Source organism: Schistocerca piceifrons, chromosome X (genome assembly GCF_021461385.2).
Source record: "Schistocerca piceifrons isolate TAMUIC-IGC-003096 chromosome X, iqSchPice1.1, whole genome shotgun sequence".
NCBI lineage: Eukaryota > Metazoa > Arthropoda > Insecta > Orthoptera > Acrididae > Schistocerca > Schistocerca piceifrons.
This window is the reverse complement of record NC_060149.1, coordinates 218,625,852-218,644,658: the sequence shown is the minus strand read 5'-3', so window position 1 is coordinate 218,644,658 and position 18,807 is coordinate 218,625,852. Positions and strand designations below refer to the sequence as shown.

The 18,807-nt window shown below is 43.3% G+C and overlaps 1 protein-coding gene across 1 annotated transcript in view; it reads right to left on the bottom strand.

Moving 5' to 3' along the window:
* The window catches only part of LOC124722658 (SET and MYND domain-containing protein 4-like), a 183,751-nt gene extending 165,985 nt beyond the window's left edge, over nt 1–17,766 (bottom strand). The window contains exon 1 of the mRNA XM_047247803.1: nt 17,744–17,766. The gene's annotated coding sequence lies outside the window, so the exon portion shown is untranslated. The remainder of the gene's footprint in view (nt 1–17,743) is intronic.
* Between the last annotated feature and the right edge of the window lie 1,041 nt (nt 17,767–18,807).

Below are 18,807 nucleotides of genomic sequence, written 5' to 3'. Positions count from 1 at the left end.
GAACACGTGCTTATAACTCATCAAGTACGCATTTTAGAGCCATTGTATGTTGGACATTTTTGTCTTCTCTTGGTTCATACTGCCACCTCTCAAAATATGAATTACTTTTTTTTAACACCTTCCTTTCACTGGTTGGGCACTGGTCACAATGTTTTGGCTCATCAGGGTATCTTGTGCAGTTTGTCATAATCACACTGTCTCTGGCTAAGACCCCTATAAGACTAGTCAACGGCATTTATATCATAAATATTCTACATCTACATCTACATCTACATCTACATGGATACTCTGCAAATCACATTTAAGTGCCTGGCAGAGGGTTCATCGAAGCACCTTCACAATTCTCTATTATTCCAATCTCTTACAGCGCAGAGAGAACGATCTCCTATATCTTTCCGTGAGAGCTCTGATTCCCCTTATTTTATCGTGGTGATCGTATCTCCCTGTGTAGGTCAATGTCAACAAAATATTTTAGCATTCGGACGAGAAAGTTGGTGATTGGAATTTCGTGAGAAGATTCCGTCGCAACGAAAAACGCCTTTCTTTTAATGACGTCCAGCCCAAATCCTTATCATTTCTCTGACACCCTCTCCTGTATTTCGCGATAATACAAAACGTCCTGCCTTTCTTTGAACTTTTTCGATGCACACCATCAGTCCTGTCAGGTAAGGATCCCACACTGCGCAGCATTATTCTAAAAGAAGACGGACAAGCGTAGTGTAGGCACTCGCCTCAGTAGATCTGTTACATTTTATAATTTTTAGAGAATGTGTTTAGCACAATTTCGCATAATAATTTTATGCATACCTCCGGAATAAAACATGTATTATGCCCAACATATCGAGGGTAAAATATTGCGAATGATTTTTAGAGCAATTATCAGTTGTATAGTCAAAAAATGAAATCAGTTTTTGTTTGTGGGGCTCAGGTTTCTTGTGACACGTTACCCCTCTATATCTATCAAAATACTTAGAAACGTTGGGCTTTGGTTATTCTGATGGGTCTTAATTTAGTTATACTGTTAATGTAACTGCTGAAAAACAATCGCACTATGCACTAGAAATTCTCATACAAGACTCTCAGTTCGAAAATACATGTGCAGAAAAGACGGAGGTTTAGCAACATTCCTGGTCAGCCATGCTCAGATGCTTTGTACCAGATTAAATAGCACTGCTCTTTACATATACGAGTATATGGTGTATCTAAAATGAGTGTGAAAAATGAGAGCGCTTGTAGACTGGGTCATAACACGCATATTTCACATAGCAGCCCATGTCTGCATCCCTTAGCGTACGGTGCTAGACGTTATTGAACAGTGTCACGCTCTGCCAAGAGGGTAGGCACACAATATGGCACCCAAGCCGTCATGGTAGAACGCCTACAAGGTAAAAGAGAGTCGAGTTGAAGTTTTATGACCTTCATTTGCAAACGCTGTAGTCAGTATAGTTGTGGATATGCCAAGTGGGACAACACTACGGGTTTTCCGCCTATTACTGGGACGTGAAAGTGTTGCGTTTAGCTGTGAAAATGCCTGTTTGATAGGTGTTGCATAGAGGGCAGCACCTTAGCACAATGCAGAGCCTTTTTGCCTTGCTTCAATTTGTCATCGAATGGGAACACTCTTATGTTTGTTACTGTGTGGAGCGGACAGGATTTGGAGCATTATTCTTGAGAGGGAAGGGCAGACATGCACAGTCCTTATGGAGCAGACGATGGAAATACTCACTAGTAGTAGGGTAATGGGGATCCTGGTGCAATTTCGATATCAAATTGTTATGCAAATTAGTTAAATTGATCAATTAAATACCCCCAACCATGCCCATCCACACCCCACTCCCAGATGACGTCATGTTTTCCTCAGCCTGCACATTGGTCCTCACACCCTCCCCACTCCCACCTTCCCATCTCCTACCCCAGCCTACCTTATTGTGCAAGAAATTCGAATTTTGTCGGGAATTTCGAATTATGGTGTGAATTTCTTCGTCCCTTGGCTGTGCTGACGTCCCACCCCATCCTCCACCCGAGGATTGGCGGGAAATTAAAAATGACGATGCCCTTTTCAGGACTCGAACCTTGGTCTCCTGGACAGAAATCTCAAGTGCTCCTCGATAACACAATTATATCACCAGAGGCTCTTGGAATTGGTGGGAACTTAAAAATGGCGGTGCTTTTTCTGGGACTAAACCTCCTTTTGCACGGAAAGCCCAAGTGTACTCCCCAACACAGGGAAACTGCCCAGATGCAGGAGAGGAAGATTAGGTTAGTGCACTTTATTTATTTTGGTTGTGTAGCTGAAGTAAAGATCGGTCCTAATTACGTAATTAATCACACAGGTCGGTCCAAATTACACAACTAATGTGTTGTTCTGTAACGTACATAAGAATAATACTCACGAAGAATTGTCTCTGTCCTTCTGATGGACGTCTAGCACACAAAATAGCGGAATTGCTATGATTGTGTCATCATGGATCTTTAAGAGTGTAAAAGGAGGCGTGATAGCAGGATCCCATGGTTTGTTGCTATTACTGGACAATCTAGACAATATTCCCGCCAAAATTCGAAACTCCCGCCAATAGGGTAGGTAGGAGAGGGGGATGGGAAGGGGTGGGGAGGGGGAGGGTACGGGGACCCACGTGCAGGTTGAGGAAAACATGTGACTTCATCCGGCGTGGGGTGGGGATGGGCGTGGATGGGGGTAAGTAATTGATCAATTTAATTATTGCTAGTTTGTTTATTAATGTGAATGATGGTGTGAATAAAAAATTAGATGTTAAATGAATATTATTACGTTTATTAACTGAGTACAAGTTAGTGTGAGAACTGTGATTGTACAGAGAAAGTGAGTTATACTCTGAAGGGAATATTGTAATTTACAACTAGCGAGTTTAGGGAACTGGGAAAACAAGAAACATTTTACAGTAATTCTGTTATTTAGAGAAGGAGTTAGTTTCATATTTATGGAATTTCTATATTATGGGATGGGCTAAAGAATTGCTTTGTGAAGTAGCTCTGCCGTCATCATGTTCGGATGCAGATATAAGGATCTCTGAATAGGTGGGATAATTTTGCAGAGGAACGATTAAAACTTGACCATGGATTGCTGAAAAGTGGATGCGAACGTATGAGAAAAACGACCACATGAAATTCTTATTTTAATACTTCAACTGTGACTGTTGAATTACCAAAATCAGCGTTTCATGTTTACAAGCCGTGACCGCAAAATGAAAATGCGTAGTGGTGGAAAAATGGTTCAAATGGCTCTGAGCACTATGCGACTTAACTTCTGAGGTCATCAGTCACCTAGAACTTAGAACTAATTAAACCTAACGAACCTAAGGACATCACACATCCATGTCCGAGGCAGGATTCGAACCTGCGACGTAGTGGTCGCTCGGCTCCAGACTGTAGCGCCTAGAACCGCACGGTCACTCCGGCCGGCGTAGTGGTTGGTTTGTCTAAAACTTGAGCGAGTATTCTGTCATAGTTAATCCGTTATGTACCGTAATCTTTTTGTTAACGGGTTTGGTTAATTACCATAACATGGGTATTACAAGTGACTTTGATTGCATGTGAGTGTTCAAACTAGAAATTAAGATTAGCACCGGCTCGCAATGTTTTTTGTTTCTTTTTTGTATCAAACAAGTGTCACTATATCGAAGTTTCCAGTCACACACTGCCTTTCAATCAGTAGCTCAGTTAACTTGATACTGAAAAAAAAAATTGTTGCACCCACTGGATTTAATGCTACTGTTTCTACTACATCTTTTCCAGTAGAGGAACATAATTCTTTTTTAACAGGGAAGGCGTGTGGACCGGATTGCAGAAGAAGAAATCATCGCACGGTGAGTGAACAGTATTTCTGTAGGAAGGGTCAACATAACCACTAAGTCGCAGGTCGCCTTGAGCGGAGCTCCATGTTCAACGAAGTACGCTGAAAGGTGTACTCCGATATACTTGTGCCTCCTGGAGTTTTGTACTGCGTCGTTAGATCTGCTATACATCGCCGTAGATGTTGCTTTACAGAGAGGGTAAGTTTCCGATTTCTACGTCCAACAACGCCGGCCGGTGTGGCCGTGCGGTTCTAGGCGCTTCAGTCTGGAACCGCGTGACCGCTACGGTCGCAGTTTCCAATCCTGCCTCGGGCATGTATGTGTGTGATGTCCTTAGGTTAGTTAGGTTTAAGTAGTTCTAAGTTCTAGGGGACTGAAGACCACAGATGTTAAGTCCCATAGTGCTCAGAGCCATTTGAACCAAAGTGCAGCAGACAGGAAATAGTCGGCGACTTCTTTTTCTGTGCAGACTCTAAACCTGGGTTACTTAGATTCGAAACATTATATTAATTACGGCTAGTGATAGAAAGAAAGATAATTAGTTCATTATCACGAAGCGAAGTGAGACTGTGAGATTTTAAACGACCGGTTTTTTTTAACGTAACAGTTTCTTCAAAATACACTGCCTGAGAAAAAAATGTGAAGCACCCAGAAGATATGGTCGGATGTCAACGTAACTTCGTACACCTACATACCATCGGCGGGTATGTATTGGCCGGCCGTGGTGGACGAGTGGTTTAGGTGCTACAGTCTGGAACCGCGCGACCGCTACGGTCGCAGGTTCGAATCTTGCCTCGGGCATGGATGTGTGTGATGTCTTTAGGTTAGTTAGGTTTAAGTAGTTCTGTTCTAAGGGACTGATGACCTCAGAAGTTAAGTCCCATAGTGCTCAGAGCCATTTGAACCGTTTGATATGTATTGTATTGTATTGCATTGTATGTTAACTGGGGAACGACGGAGAGGCTCCGTCCCTGCCACAGCCGCAGTGGTCCACAACCCCACGACGACTACCGCAGTCCACTTCACCCCTCCGCCGTTCCAAGTTCTAGGGGACTGATGACCTCAGAAGTTAAGTCCCATAGTGCTCAGAGCAATTTGAACCATTTGGTATGTATTGTATTGTATTGCATTGTATGTTAACTGGGGAATGACGGAGAGGCTCCGTCCCTGCCGCAGCCGCAGTGGTCCACAACCCCACGACGACTACCGCAGTCCACTTCACCCCTCCGCCGCCCCACACCGAACCACTCTTTCAGAGTTATTATGCGGTTCGGCCCCCAGTGGACCCCCCAGGGAACGTCTCAACCAGACGAGTGTAACCCTTATGTTTGTGTGGTTGAGTAATGGTGGTGTACACGTACGAGGAGAACTTGTTTGCGCAGCAACTGCCGACATAGTGCAGCTGAGGCGGAATAAGGGGAACCAGCCCGCATTCGCCGAGGCAGATGGAAAAGCGGCTAAAAACCATCCACAGACTGGCCGGCTCACCAGACCTCAACACAAGTCCGTCGGGCGGATTCGTGCCGGGGACCAGGCGCTCCTTCCCTCCCCCGAAAGCCGTGCGTTAGACCGCTCGGCTAACCGGGAGGGCCACCGGCGGGTATGTAAACAATTTGAAGTGCAATACCCTATGAGAGGTAAGATGGCCACTGGAGTGCATTTGTGTTGTCCGTGTTTTGTGTTCTTATCAGGCCTGGGAGTGCATATAGGAGCGTGAACAGCGTCAGATGTTGAATGATCACTGTGAAGGACACGAAGATGTGTACTTGTGTCAGACAGAGTTATCCGGACCTGACCTAGTTTGGAAGGGTCCTCATTCAGGATCTTCATTTGACCGACTGATCGAATTGTCTCAATATCCACATCTGTGAGGCACTCGCAACTGACCGTGGCCCGATGTTGGTCTGTGCGGGAACGTGAGGGCAGCAATAGTCGTCGTCAAGGTCCCAGTCGACCACGTATTGCTCCACAAGGGAGAATCGCCGTATTGTGCACTAAAAACATTGAACTCCTTCTCACCTGTGCCTACTAGTAGAGAACAAGCATATAACTACCTGCAACATTCTGAGTCATTCTGTATCATTGGTCAGACACTAACAGCAGCTGGGGCTAGGGAATTACCGCCCCTTTCATAAGCTGCCGTTGACAGTACAAAACAAACGGCTACGTACGGAGTGACGCGCCATGATCGGCGCGCATAGACTGCTGGTGAATGGCATCACATTGTTTTCAGCGAGATGAAGTATGCTGGATAACCGTCGTAGGCGAGTATGACGACAACCTTGGGAGAGGTCCCATTCTTTCAATCATTTGGAGAAGACGCATCAGTGTTACGCTTAACATCATGGTGTGGGTATCCATCGGGTATGACTTCAGGTCACGGCTGGTAGTGATCGAGGGAATTCTGACGGCACAACAATATGTCACAGACACCCTGCGTCCTCGCGTGTTACCTCTCATGCGACAGTAGCGTGGTGCCACTTTTCAACAGGACAATGCTCATCCACGCATGACGTGTCTCTATGAGCTGTCTGCGTGATGTTGCCGTGCACACGTGGCCAGCTGGGACCCTAGATCTGTCCCTGACAAAACGTGTGTGTGACCATCTCGGACGCCAACTGTATCCAAGTGTCAGTATCCACGATATCAAGGACCAGTTGCAACAGTAGTGGGTAAGTTGGCCTCAGGAGAGGTGACAATTTGTTAATGACACCCATTTCGACCGAATCAGTCCATGCATCCAGGCCACAGAGTATGCAACGTCGAATTGATAGCGTGCTCATAGTGCCAATTTCTTTGTAAATTTAACTCGATTTTGTAATCACTGAAATAACCTCACATAATCTCTCAAACCCCGAAAACGGTTTCGTGTAGTTTTCTCCTCCACTTCCACGTGCTTCACTTTTTTTTGTCAGGCATGCAGCTTGAGGAAGAATTAGCTCTTTTGTATGCATCATGAATACACGTACCTTGGGGGGGGGGGGGAAATACGGTCTGCGGCAGCGCGTGGGTGACAACCGCGTTATTGCGGATTGCCCTATAAGACGCTATCTGCCAGAAGATTCGGTTGCAGTTTTAAAGGCTGAGACGGTAGCGACACGTTGTCTGAGCGATACGCTGCGCGAGACAAATTTCGCAACGCAATGCACCACAGTTTACTGGCGGAATTGGATTAATTGTCTGCACTGTTAGACTATTAAAATTAGTCGTTCTGGCGCAAATTTTCGTTTGTTTCCAGTCACTTATATACCAAGCTGCCAATACCTACCTACATGGCATTACATGTAGGTTTATTCATGGAGAAAGTGGTGTACGCATATATGCAGTGGCATTCGCAGATACATGTTTCCGTCGCAACCCAGGGCAATTTAAGTCTTTCATAGGACAATTTAAATAATAAAGATAAAGCTATGATTCGAAATATACATTGCGAAATGAAATAAGCTATTGTAAGAAAATTGACAGATTTGACAGTTAACAGTCAAAGTACATTTTCTTTTAAATTGAACAAAATATTTCTCTTAAGGTCATTTGAGTTTTTAAAACGAAGAAGTATAATGGTATAACACATGACAACACGAGCAGTTCACCTTTATTTGCAAAAGAGGGATTAAATGTGGTAAATGCGACGGTAAAGATTGCCAGCATAACTGAGCTGCGGCTGTATTGTCCACGCAGACGTGAGATAATGTGGAAGAAAATTACACCGTGCCGGTTTTATTTGCCACATTGCGGTCTTGTTTTGATAGTTTCCCCTGTAGTCTTCAATGGGAATTATATCAGTACTCTCTTTTTTTATTAAGAGCTCCAGAATGTTGCTAAAAAAGCTAAAAACACAATATCTCGACAGGTAAAAATGGTACAGATACGAAGTAGACACGAAAATACTCAGCCATTTGCATTTTCTGACATGCAAAACTTTTCATCGGTTTGTGAAATATTAGAGATGTAGTCGATCCGTGGAACATTATGTAGCAAGAAACGTACATCAGAATCATTCAGTAATCTCCTCAGTGAAAACAAATACTGACAAAACTTGTTCAGTCTCGCTACAGTGCAGAAACTGTATCAATGCACATTTCTGTCCTGTGACACAGTTCGTAAACAGGTACCTGTTGTTGAACTACTCTTACGGGTCACGTGAAAAATACAGGGGGATTCAAAAAGAATACCACAACTTTAGGAATTTAAAACTCTGCAACGACAAAAGGCAGAGCTAAGCACTATCTGTCGGCGAATTAAGGGAGCTATAAAGTTTCATTTAGTTGTACATTTGTTCGCCATTTCAGCCAATAAAGTTTTTGGTCCCTTTTTCTTCGAAGGTGCTACTGTAACTGGACTACAGTATCTGGAGATGTTAGAGAATTGGCTGTTCCCTCAGCTCGAACAAGAAGCACAACAATTCATATTTCAGCAGGATGGAGCGCCACCACATTGGCACTTATCTGTCCGTAACTACCTGAACGTCAACTACCCGAGGCGATGGATCGGCCGCCAGGCAGCCCGTGACAGAGCACGTCATCACTGGCCTCCAAGAAGCCCTGATCTTACCCCCTGCGATTTTTTCTTATGGGGGTATGTTAAGGATATGGTGTTTCGGCCACCTCTCCCAGCCACCATTGATGATTTGAAACGAGAAATAACAGCAGCTATCCAAACTGTTACGCCTGATATGCTACAGAGAGTGTGGAACGAGTTGGAGTATCGGGTCGATATTGCTCGTGTGTCTGGAGGGGGCCATATTGAACATATCTGAACTTGTTTTTGAGTGAAAAAAAACCTTTTTAAATACTCTTTGTAATGATGTATAACAGAAGGTTATATTATGTTTCTTTCATTAAATACACATTTTTAAAGTTGTGGTATTCTTTTTGAATCACCCTGTATTTAAAGTGTCCTTACAGCCACGAATTGCAGAGGATCACACACGCCAGGCAGCTTAGAAAAGGTGTCCAACTGTTTTGGTACATGCACGGCGCTCAAATGATTTTCCTGTCGGAGCAAGACGGTGGCAAGGCTAATATTAGGCAGTGACATCCAAGCAGCATACGTACACAGGGTCAACCAACTGCAGGGAAGGATTCCTGACTGGGAGGAAGAAAAATGTCATATGAACAAGTAAACGGAAATGCATCGTTGCCACGGTAGATGGCGCTGACGAATAATAGTTCCTCTGACCACGTGCCGTCGAGCGGTTCTAGGCACTTCAGTCCGGAACCGCGCTGCTGCTATGGTCACAGGTTCGATTCCTGCCTCGGGCATGGATGTGTGTATGTCCTTAGGTTAGTTAGGTTTAAGTAGTTCTAAGTTCTAGGGGACTGATGACCTCAGATGTTAAGTCCCACAGTGCTTAGAGCCATTTGAACCACGTGCCGTGTGTTTCTTGTGTGCTGCAGGCTGTATGATTGACGCAGCGTACTGTAAGCAGCAGAATGGTCCGGTGTTCATGTCGGAACAATCCGAGATGGTGTTTATGTACGGCCAAGCAGATGGAGACGGTCGAGAGGCAGCACGGCTGTACCAAACCAAGTACCCTCACAGACACCAACGACATCTCTCAATATTTCAAGTCAGTTTTGGGTGTTTGTGTGACCGTGGGTCCTTTCAGACAGACGAACGGGCCGGCCGCGGTGGCCGTGCGGTTCTGGCGCTGCAGTCCGGAACCGCGGGACTGCTACGGTCGCAGGTTCGAATCCTGCCTCGGGCATGGGTGTGTGTGATGTCCTTAGGTTAGTTAGGTTTCAGTAGTTCTAAGTTCTAGGGGACTTATGACCTAAGATGTTGAGTCCCATAGTGCTCAGAGCCATTTGAACCATTTGAACCACAGACGAACGTGCAGAGAGGTGATTCAAATGTTGTGTGATGTGGTTGGTGCCTGAGAGGGTACTTGTTTTGCTATAGCCATGCTGCCTCTCGACCGTTTTCATCTGCTTGACCGTACAAAAACTCAAATGGCTCCAAGCACTATGGGACTTAACAGCTGAGGTCATCAGTCGCATAGACTTAGAACTACTTAAACCTAAGTAACCTAAAGACATCATACACATCCATGCCCGAGGCAGGATTCGAACCTGCGACCAAAGCAGCAGCGCGGTTCCGGACTGAAGCGCCTAGAACCGCTCGAGTATTGCGGCCGGCTTGGTCGTACACAAACACCATTCCGGTTTGTTCCTGACATAAATACCGAACCATTCCGCTGCTTACAGTACGATGCGTTAATCACACAGCCTGCAACATACAAGGAATACACTGCACGTTGTCAGAAGAACTTTCATTCGTATAAGCGTCATCTACCGCGGCAACGATGCATTTCCGGACACGTGTTCATAGGACCTTTTTTCCTCCACTTCCAGACAGAAATCCGCCCCCTCAGTTTGTCGATTTTATTAATGTTCATCCTGTATATCTACGATGGGAAAAAATGGAAATGAGCGCTTGGCGTCACTGGCCGGGAGGACCCTTCCGAGGCAGGTCCGGCCGCCTTGGTGCAGGTCTTATTACATTCGACGCCACAATGGGCGACCTGCCCGCTGGATGGGGATGAAATAATGATGAAGACAACACAACACCCAGTCCCTGAGCGGAGAAAATCCCCGACCCAGTCGGGAATTGAACGGCAGCCCCTTAGAACGGCAGTCCGTCACACTGACCATTCAGCTATCGGGGCGGACTCTGCGATGGGACACATACATAAATACGTTGGCGGCTCGACCAGAAGTGTAACGAGGAGCTGCTAGAACCATATGAAACGCATCCGATCAGATGATGAAACTAACAAGCAGAACAGGTAACTATCGGGCGCAGATCTAAATGAAATTCTGCATGGAGTGTAGCGCATCCAACCCTTGCCCAACGGATCAGGTTGTCAACCAATTACAGACATTAGTACTTAGGCGACAAAGTAAAATTTCTTCGTCATCTTCTCAAAAACTACAGTATGGTTCAAATGGCTCTGAGCACTATGGGACTTAACATCTGAGGTCATAAGTCCCCTAGACTTAGAACTACTTAAAGGTAACCTAAGGACAGCACACACATCCATGCCTGAGGCCGGACTGAAGCGCCTACAACCGCTCGGCCACAACGGCCGGCAACTACAGTATGCGCAACAACAAACCTAAATAGAAATCAGTTCTTTTACCTATGCCAGATTTCGTCAAAATCCGTGATTCACAATTGCCGACCTCTCCTTTCGAGACTCTTGTATGTCACTGACAAGGGGAGGCCACGATGTTTGGAACGCAGATTTACTGTAAACTTTATACACTCGTAGTACTCCATTAGGATAACAAAATGTGTAAGCAGTAGCCCGTACTTCTCAAGCGTTACTGAGAAAATCGCAAGATAATTTCGGTCGTCGAATATATATATATATATATATATATATATATATATATATATATATATATATATGCGTGGCGATTTTAACCATAAGCGACTGCAGCCGAGTGGTGACGCCACGGTAGCTCAGAGTGTTCGGTCAGACGGTTAGCTGCCCTCTGTAATTAAAAAAAAAATTGAGTTAATCGATCAACAACGAACTTAAACGGGTGTCTTACGACGTCCGCCCCGAGCAGATGCAACGAACGAATGAAAACAAAAAAAAGCGTGTTCGGTCAGAGCGGTAGCTTCCCTTTCTAATAAAAAAAAAAAACTGAGCCAACAGATGAACGAACAAACTGAACGGGTGTCATCCGACGTCGGCCCTGAACAAATTCAGCGAACAATATAGAACAAAATGTTTTTTTTTAAACGCTATTAAAATACACTCGATACTGCATAACCAATTATCAGCGCCGATTTTTAAGGAAATACTGCGTTATGCATGATTTGCTTCCAAACCATCGTCTGAAAGAGAGGTTTTTTGAAAATGTCAACAAGGTTTGTTTTTCCACAGAAAACGTCAAAAGACCTTGCGTATGCGCAAACATAGCATTTATTCAATGGAGCTGGTGCCGTTTAACTTTATGTTTTCCATGTTTTTACGAAAAACACCATCCTGCAACTTGTACTCGTAATGTCGAAAGCGACGATTAATTGTACATCCTTCGAAAGCCGTCTGTGCCGGTCAAAACTTGAAGGTAACAAGTCGTTTCGGTCTCCTTCCAGGTATAGGGGATTTCTCAAATCACGGACAAGCATACATTTTCAGTATGACTTTATGCATTTGGTCGTTTACTAGTCGATAGTTATGAATATTACATTATTTGCGATAATAAAAATTAGTAGACTGCCAAATAACACTGTAAATTTAATAAAATTTCATCCGATTAGACGTACTTTCCCCCTTATGTCAGTTGTAATATAAATAATAAAGAAAATGACTGTGTTGAAAATAAAAAAAAACTGACGAACGCAAATCGATCCAGCGATCCAGCGGCTTGAACGCCAAACACATTAAAAAAAAAAAAACAACATTTTGTTCTATATCGTTCGTTGAATTTATTTCAGGGCGGACGTCCAATGATACCCATTCAGTTTGTCGATAATCCGTTCGCTGAGTTTTTTTATTAGAAAGGGTATCTAACGCTCTGACCGAACACGTTTTTTTTTGTTTTTTTGTGCATTTTGTTCGTTGTTGATCGTTGTGTTTGGTCGTTGCGGACGTCACATGACATCCGTTAAAGTTGGTTTGTTGATCCTTCCACTCGGTTTTTTTATTACAGAGGCCAAACAGCTCTCTGACCGAACACGCTGAGCTACCGTGCCGGCACCACTCGGCTGCATCCGCTTCATGGTTAAAATGGCCACGCGCACATATATATATTCGACGACCGAAATTATCTTCTGATTTTCTCAATAACGCTTGAGAAGTACGCGCTACTGCTTACACATTTTGTTGTCCTCATGGAGTACTACGAGTGTACGAAGTTTGCAGTACATCCGCGTCCCAAACGTCGTGGCCTCCCCTTGTGAGATAGTTTGGACGCTACGACTGTCTTTGACGTGACACACGCTCTTAATAGGGTCCTAAAAGTAAGAGGGTTGTTCGGAAAGTAAGGTCCGATCGGTCGCGAAATCGACACCACACTTAAACTCAAAAATATTTTATTTGCAACAGTTACCTAGACCTTCCAGCTACTTCTTTATATAGTCGCCGCTCCGACTTAGACATTTACTGTAGCCTTGTACCAACTTTCCAATGCCCTCGACATAGAAGGCAGCTGCCTATGATTTCTGCCAATTCTCAACTCTGGTCTGAAGCTCGTTGTCTGTGCCAAAATATTGTCCTCAGAGCCAGTGATTCATGTCAGCAGAGACAAAAATCAGAGGGAGCCAAGTCCGGGCTGTATGGTGCGTGATTAAACACTTCCCATCCGAAACGCTGCAGACGTGTCCTCATTGCCCTTGCAGTGTGCGGTCCAGAATTGTCATGAAAAATGAAATGTATGACAGTTATGTTACATAGGGTTACGCGAAATCAAGGGAAATCTCTCAGCAAACACCCATACTTAGCGGGTGACATTATTTTCTAGGTACTTTTACATGCTTACTGTGAGCTCAGAACTGAAAAGAATGACGCGACGCCACCAACGGGCGTTCTGGAGACACTGACCAATACATATGCGCAAAGCTTCATCGGGTTCTGACTCTGGTTTCCATTTCGCGACCGATCGGATGTTGCTTTGCGAATAACCCTCGTGAGACGTAGGCAATCCGTTTTTCTCACACGGCTCTTAGGAGAAAAAATGAACTAATTCTGTGAGCTGCAATCCAGTTATATAAAATGAGAGTTTTTATATATACTGGAGTCAAAGCAACTGCCGGAATATCTGTCTATTTGAACACTCCTCGCGGCATAGCGCGACAGTGAAATTCACAACAATGATCAATCTGGCTTGTAAAGAGCAAGTTGTAATTTCAGCACGGATAATGGGATAGTAGGACCGATCACAAGAACTAATTAGAATGACTTCTATATTACGCTGTTAAGGTGTGACCACCTGTTCCCTGATCATTGATGCTACTAATAGACACGATGAACCCGAATTCCATCGACAAAATTTCGGAGGTTGTTCCGGAATATTTTCTGAGTTCTTCGCTACAAGGGACACGTGGTCTTTGGTGGCTCGTTTCGGAGTTATTTGCTTTTCGTTTGATTTCTTTCCCTGAGCTTAGTTGTTGATTACAGTGATGGAAACATACTCCAATAGCCACAACTGTACGTCTCCTTTCCCATAAAGTTAACAGAAAATTTTGCCACCGTTTCATATCACTACATCAAAAAATATTTCGGCAAACAGATTCTGTATTGTTGTTCGTTAAAAGGAATATTTTAATCAGTGTCGCAAAAAAAGTATCTAAAACTTTAATAAATACTTTAGTTTCTTTTAAAACAACATAATAAAGCATAAATTAAGTATATACTGTTTTTATCAAACACAACCCGTGATTGTTCTCCTTTTTTTATTTTTCTTATTAATTGGCTTCCGGCATGGGAAGTCACAAACTGGCATCAAATGACTATCGTTGCCTCTGTAAATCGCTGAATAACTTTAGGAAAAGGTATTAACCTCGGAAGGTGTGGAGGGTAAATCACAGAGTAACAGCGGTCTCTGACAGTGCAACAATAACAAATATCAGACAGTGTCAAAACTAAGCAAGATAATGGAATGCAAGCGGGCGGGTGTGTAGAGATGAGAAAAATTTGGCTACCTGTTAAAAACCGTGGCATAACAAAATTGAAATTTGTAAGTATTGTAATAAGTTACATATATCAGGCCAGGTTTCTATACGGGGTGTTCCAGCAGGAATGGTCAGTACTCAGATGTATGACAGGAACAGCATTCGAAGCAAAAAGTCTAGTAAATGTGGGCTCTAAAATGCATACCTTAGTAGCTATGAGCACTTCTTCATCTTCGATACTGTGAAACAATTCTTCTACTGTAAGCTCCTTGCTTTCCATATTTTGAGAGGAAGCAATATGGACAAAAACAAGAAAAAATTATCTAGTAAACATGCGCTCTAAAAGGTTTACCTTAAGAGCTAAGCGCATTTGTTAAGTGGAAGAGATGTGTTTCACAGTAGCTAAGTTGAAGAAGTGCTCTTAGCTCTTAAGTATGCATTTTAGAGTCCATGTTTACTAGACTTTTTGCTTCGAATGATCGTTCCTGTCATATCCCTGAATGTAGAACATTCCTCCTGGAACATTCCGCATACGAAAAATACCGCATAACCGTAGTAAATATATTAAACCAGCAAGTTATGCTTATATTTAGTATGCACTGAAAATTATTAAATTAATAAAGAAGAAATGAATGAATAGGGCGAGATGAACGGTCTGGAAGAATGGGAACTATTTTAAGGAATTACGTAAAGTTTTGCAGATGTAAGCTGCTATACTGTGTTGCATTATCTAAAATCAACGGAGGGCAGCGTGCTAAATTTTTATTGGTGTCAATGTCTTCCAGCAGGTTCACCCTTCGCCCTCTGTTCGCCTGAAGAAGGTCCGTTAGACTGTATTTGGTACTTGTGATCTTCGCTCAACACGCACCTAAACAAAGTCTCACATTCATATTGTTTCGTATTTATTTAATTTTTCAATGCACTACATTTCTAAATACCCTGCTTTTTTTATATTTGTTTCAGTTTAGCTGTAGCGCAGATACTTGCCAACAATATTATTTATCATATTTCGCCCCCTGCCCCACCGCCCCCCCCCCCCCCCCCCACCGTCACCCGATACCCTTTATATTTACTGTACGCTTAGATTCAACGTTGCATTGTAAAAGATAACTTTACTTTGCATGTTTCTTTGAACGTCTTTAGGCTACCGTACATTTTTTCAAAGCTGTTTACCTATAGACAATCGTTTTTACAGTGGTAGTCTGTTATTGTCGGATAATGGCCTTACAAGTCGAAAACAGATCAAAAGGAAAAATATATACGCTGGAACATTTACAGTTTGCGTTTCTATCTCGTAAATATTAATTTATTATACAAAGCATTAATGAACACTGAATTAATATAATTAGCACTCATTTGTTGCACGTCGTACAAAATGCAGGTGAGATAACTTTGGCGTAACTCGTATGTATGAAACGCTGAGATTATTATTGTGGAAGTCGAGCTGCACAGATAAAATTTCGGAGTTTTTCAGAGATATTTATTGAATATTTTGATATGAGAGACCTGTGGATCCCGCAATTTTATTACAGCGTAATTGCATTTAGTTTTTCTTCTTACCCCTACTTAGTTTGTAGCTGTATTGCCCTGACAATATCTACACAAAGGTGCAAATGTCGACCGTATATGCTGTGCGTCTTGTTTGGAAACAAATTTACCCCAGCTAATCATGGTACTATCTGTTGATGCGCACTTTACTCTTCGCCGACAAACTTGCATTCAATACAGCTCCGTTTTATCTGTTTTCAAGCTGTGCTGCATTACTCTGTGTTCTCTGTTGTGCGTGTGGTATGTGCATATTACAGGCTTTTTCACAGTTGCGAAGGTATTTTTACAGAAACGAAGGTAATAGGGACAACAAGCCGAATAAATCACAATTACATTATTATCCTGTAACGAGTCACCCAATACGACGGGTCCTTGCTACCAAAATACTCAGTAAAGGATTGTGAATAACCTCCGACGTTATTTGTTATGTGGTTCGTATTTACCCTATAGACGTACAGGATGTAAGCAACAACTGTTGCCGGCCGATGTGGCCGAGCGGTTCTAGGCGCTTCAGTCTGGAACCGCACGACCGCTACGGTCGCAGGTTCGAATCCTGCCTCGGGCATGGATGTGTGTGATGCCCTTAGGTTAGTTAGGTTTACGTAGTTCTAAGTTCTAGGGCACTGATGACCTCAGATGTTAAGTCCCATAGTGCTCAGAGCCAGTTGAACCATTTTGAACCAACAACTGTTTACACCGTACTACAGTGGTGTAGATGAAGTTGGGACGAACAGTTTGATGTAGCACACTTGTGGTCTACTCTTGTACACTTATGCATTCGGCTTAGTCACTCAGTATTTGAAATTTTGTATTTCGTTAACAGTAGTAATTAAAAATTCTGCGTGAGAGTAGTGATATTAAAAGAAAAAAGACTTTTGCTAAAGTTATGGATAAGGCCAGTTTTCGGACAGAAGAATACAACAACGGCAACTATAAAAACTAATTACGTTTACAGTTAGACCTAAACTTGACCCTTAAAAGAACAATAGTCTCGTCGTAAGAACACCAGAGACATAAAACGATTTAATATTTAATTTAACACCGTTAAAAATTTACAAAATTTTGAGGTAAAATTTGTACTAATGTCAGTTTTGCAGTTGCAAGTGCAACAAGAACGAATATTTAATATTCAAGGACGATTTTAGAGAAATAAAGAAACGAGCTTCAAACGGGTATGACTGCTCAAGTTGATGGCGTAAGAGGACGAGAGGATATTCAAAGCCTCGCGTTACGTGCATGCGCTTTAGCTGCGGCGGCTTTCGTAAGCCAGTTTGAGGTTGTTTCCCGGCTTCATAGACGAAAAGGGCGCTGTACCCATTTATTAGTCTCGACTTCCCCCTACACCACTGTGGTACGTTGTAAACAGTTGCCGTTTGTACCCTGTACATAATAAAAATATTATGCTTAGAGAAGAAACAGAACGAGATGTTACATTTCGCACGCAGCGGCGTTTGTTACTTCACAAAAGTGGAGTTTTAGCTGAACAGTTAAAGAACGTAGAAACACGAAATTGTTTCTCCCACAGTGCACTCAACAGCCTAAAACATCACTGCCGTGTCGGTCACATAATGCGACAGCACAGCGCCTGCAGACATCGTCACAGAGAAACGAAGACAGCTTATGTACACGGAAGTCCGTATTGCGGAAGAACTCCGATTCGTGGCAGAAACGGACGGAGCCGAAACGTAGGGCGGTAGCCGCGCTTCGCGACTTGCGGACGCCGAGCTGAGGCGACGTACCTCGACGGTCCCTTCCGGCCGGCTACCACGAGCGGACTGCGGCCATCCGCGACCCGGCGTCCAGAAATAGCAGCTCACATGATCGCGTCCCCACAGAAACGCCAAACGCCGACGCCACCACCTCTGCCTCCTCCTAATTTTGCTGCTCATCCCAATCACAACTAATTCAGAGATGCAGTTACTGTCTCTCTTCCTCTTGAGAGGCACCCACATGCCTTGCTCATACTGTGGCATCAAGCAGTCAGGCCTGCAAGATGAGTGGTCTGCCAAGCGTGTGGATTTATTCTTATTTATCGAGTAACATCAGTGACTGATTATGAGCTCTAGTACTCACAATTAAGCTACAATTTATTCTCCTGTTTGAATATTACGCAACGGAAACGGATAACGCACATCTGACTATTAGTAATTTACACAACTCTGACTGTTCACTACGCACTGGTAATACCACATTTTCTTTCTTACTCAACGGCTTTGATCAACACGTGGCCATCGCACTAAATATGAATGGTGCACATATTATAAATTCCAGATATCATGACTACACACTATTCGAAGAACAAGGCCACCAATATTATTCTTTTCACTATCTTTTTAATTCGATAAATTCTAGAACCTAAACACACCATTACATTTTATACAATTACACATGAGAAACTCCGCCCAGCGGGCATGGTTTTACATTGGTGATTCTCTATCTTATGGTCTCGTAATTATCTAACACTACAGTGCACTTTCTGGATAGGATGGTGGATCTTTTGCTATATATCACACTTCGACTCTCACACCCATCATCACGAAAATTTCCTCCAGACCGAGTGATACAAAAAGGAACATGCATAACCCACTGCCTCCGAACCTATCTTGCTACTCTCCCATGCAAACCACACATACTTAAATTACATGAAATACATCACACTGGCAACATAGAATACAACACAAAGAATAGTCACAACGTTAGAATCACATCACTTTCAGCTTTCCCACTTCAATTAGTATTCATCCCAGTTTCACACGACACTGCCCCACTTCGTAACTTTTCTTCCCTACTACGAACTCTGGAG